Below are 3,350 nucleotides of genomic sequence, written 5' to 3' on the forward strand. Positions count from 1 at the left end.
ATTATATATTCTAGGTCTCAAAATGCCCAAGGGACTAATGAAAAAGCCTCTTTCCTGAATTCACAGAAAACTAAAGTAAAAATAACTTTTTTTCTTTTGTCAGCCTAGACCCAATAGGAAGGACTCTGGTCAGTGTTTTGTTGATGTTTTCACGGCCCTTCCAAAGACCAAAGCCAACCGACTGCGAATAGCAGATTGGCAAAGTAGTCCAGTGACATACAGCCACAAAAGTTGCAAATAACAAACCTCAGATAGTGGAAGCGCTGCTCATGTTGGAAGCGCTGACGAAAGAAGCAGAGGATACAAAACAGAAAGCGGGCCGATGCAAATTGTTCTTCATCGAACAGAGGCTTTCAGACGTGTGTCAAACTGCTAACATTTAGGATCCCCAAGGGCTTTTTCATCTCTGTCTGTGTTTTGCAAAGGTAGTGTTTTGTAGAAATTAGTTTGTGTGTGTGTGTGTGTATGTGAGAGAGAGAGTTTTGGTATGAAAGAAGCCCAGATGGCCCATTTCCAATGCACCTCTTGGTCACAATCTTTCCTCCCTCTTGTCCAATCCTCTCATAAAACGTAATGTCAAAACATACGGGTAGTGTGGCAGCTGAGTGAGTGATACAAACAGGCCGAGAGTAAATATAGTGAGAGAAGCAGAAAGAACCTTGACGAGAAGCAAAATGACTAAAGGCCTATCCGGACATTTTAGGGAATTAAACATTCACTGTGCTAATTGATAATTCAGCTCATCGTTCTGGACAGCATTTTAACCACTGAGAAACATATGCAGGATATCATCTGTAATAGACATGAACATTCTGCAGCATGAAGCCAGGGGAGGCTTACAGGCACAGAGGGTAAGACATAGAACCTGCCCGAGAATCAACCGTTTGAAAGTTTCCACGGTATCAAAATAATCCAGTGATAGTTGTCTGTACATCCATGGGGTACATTGCAAACATGAACTGCTAATTCAGCATTCTTTTAATGGAGCCAATTTTCCAAAATTTAAACCAATATGGACCCCCTCCATGTCATATCTGTGATCAGAGGGTGTGAATGTCACTGTTAGTTCTCATCACTGGTGTCAATCCGCAAAACACAGAAGTGCAGTCATCAACACAGCCAAAATCTAAAGATGCTGACCAAAGTGATCCCAAACACGCGAGTTTGACCCTTCTATGTCAGAACGTCTCCTGGCCTGCATGCTCTCACATCTCAGGTGTTCCCTGAAAATATTACAGCATCAATAATGTACTTGTTATTTCTTTTTCCTGCTGCACAGCCTAACCAGATGAATGTTTGTCCTGGGACTCAGCAGGTACCCGCGATAGCTACTGAATTATTGAACTTGTTTACTGGAGTTATGAGTAAAAGCGACAGAGGCAGGAGGAGGGTTGTAAGCTGCCTCTCAGGAAGGCAGAGGCAGTTTTCAAAAACTCTGCTTGTGTGTTGTGTTTCTGAGACTGAATGTGATCTATCAGTCCTTCCTAGCAATTGTCATTTATAGCATGAAGGTCCGTGGTTGCTTCTCCCTGGCACTGCTAATGAAATTTTACCCTCTAGGAAACAGAAAGTATTGGTACAGTGTGGCTCTTTGGGTGAAGGACTATTGACAGTCATGACCAAGAAGTATTTCCATGCGCCAGATAAAGTCTCCACTACTACTACTACTATCAGTGGGAGATTCACATTCAAACAATCCGTGTTTGTTAGCTAATCCGTAGATGTTGTCTCAGGGTGTATCATACAGCGGTCAGTCACACAGTCCATATAGGTGAGTGGACTGCAGCGATCACTACTGGCTTGCTACAGTTGTAGCTATTGTAGTCCTTCATCCATTGCACTTTCATACTCAATCTTTAAAAAGTTTTGGCTCAAAATTGGTTAGACACAGTGGGTTGTTTATAACCAGAGATGTTTTGGCACAGAACCCAGATGCAGACAAGAACACAGTTTATTGAACAGTGAATATAGTGAGACAGGCTTGATGCAGGAGGAATGGTTTCCCTAATGTGGCGTGGGGTGGCAGGTAAAAGGGAGCTGATGGAGAAGTGGGTCCGCGATGGTTTGCAGAGCAGGGTCTCCAGGAACACTAGAGCAGAACACAGGAAAACAGAGTCAGTAACAGGCGCAAGGGTCTCAGGACACAGGTTAAAGCTGAGCATAGTGTCACCTACAAACATGACTTAATAATCCGGCAGGGAACTGAGGAGATGGCAGGGTATAAGAGCCAGTCCTGATGATCACAGAAGACAGGTGTGCGAACAGCAGATTGCCTGCAGCTGGGTAAAACCGCCCAGTGGTCCTGTGGCGCAGCCCACAACTCCGCCCTGAGGGAGAGGGAGAAAAGGACGAGCGAGAGGGAGAGGGAGACAGAGACCACAGACAGACAAAAAACAAAACCCACCATGCACCTCTCACACTCTCAAAAGGGACAAAATAAACTCAAACACACAACACATCAACTGTCACCTCCCCGCTTGTGGCGGTGTGACAAAGAGGTGTTCTAGAGGCAGCCATTTCTAAACTCACAGCCAAACAATTGGCTTTTGAAGATACTTTTCGAAGCCTTCATGACTGGCAATGCAACATTGGTTCAATAAGAAAATAACTTAATAGAACGTATCTTTGAATATTTTGAATTAAATGTGGTTTTCACTATTGAAAGTCAATACGTAGCCTACAACTTGTTATTCCCCATCACAATGCCTATAACTGCCACAGTCTCCATGTAATGTTTTCACAGTGGGAAACATTTTATTAATAATTTTATAATTTCCCGTGTCATCATGATTGGTTTGAAAGGTAACTCTTCCCTTCCCACTGCTGTTGCAAGTTATCTGTGAGGAGACTAACCCAGCGTGCTGTATAGCCTCAAGAAGCATTGCCCGGTGTTAGTGACACCAGATAACAGCAGCAGCTTAGCCTTGTGCAGCATTAGCATGTCATTCAGGGAGGGAATGGACTGTGGTATCCCGTTTTAAGCACAGATGAGGGATGGAGAGCTGCTCCCACTCGGGGATAGGATTTGCTGCCGCAGGCCTGTTGTTCCCCTAATGCAGCATGAGGATGGAGGCAGCGGCGTGCCGGGATTCAGCTCTGCTTTCCAGGTCTCAGCCTCGCCTGCTGCACTGCCAAACCAAAACCTTTCACATCATGCCCTGTCTTAACAAGAAGAGCTGTTTGGGTGGTGGTAGTTTTCCCAGTGAGCCTGTGTGAGTCTTTCAACTGCCAAACATGATTGTTTGGCAAATTACTTAGGCCTAACTTTTATATGACGCAGCAAATACTTTGGTTGCACATAATTGCTACAACTTGCTTGTTATGGCATGCAGTAATGTATTTTATACACT

At 44.3% G+C, this 3,350-nt stretch overlaps 1 long non-coding RNA gene across 1 annotated transcript; it reads right to left on the reverse strand.

Moving 5' to 3' along the window:
• Window positions 1-1,890: 1,890 nt before the first annotated feature.
• Window positions 1,891-2,263, reverse strand: LOC119917991. The gene is made up of 2 exons (XR_005447377.1): window positions 2,175-2,263; window positions 1,891-2,089 (listed from the first exon to the last, which is right to left on the reverse strand). It is a non-coding gene; the product is annotated as an uncharacterized LOC119917991 (long non-coding RNA).
• Between the last annotated feature and the right edge of the window lie 1,087 nt (window positions 2,264-3,350).

The sequence above is a fragment of the Micropterus salmoides genome, unplaced genomic scaffold, assembly GCF_014851395.1.
Source record: "Micropterus salmoides isolate LMB-PRFRI ecotype aquatic unplaced genomic scaffold, ASM1485139v1 Ms_hic_scaffold_23, whole genome shotgun sequence".
Lineage (NCBI taxonomy): Eukaryota > Metazoa > Chordata > Actinopteri > Centrarchiformes > Centrarchidae > Micropterus > Micropterus salmoides.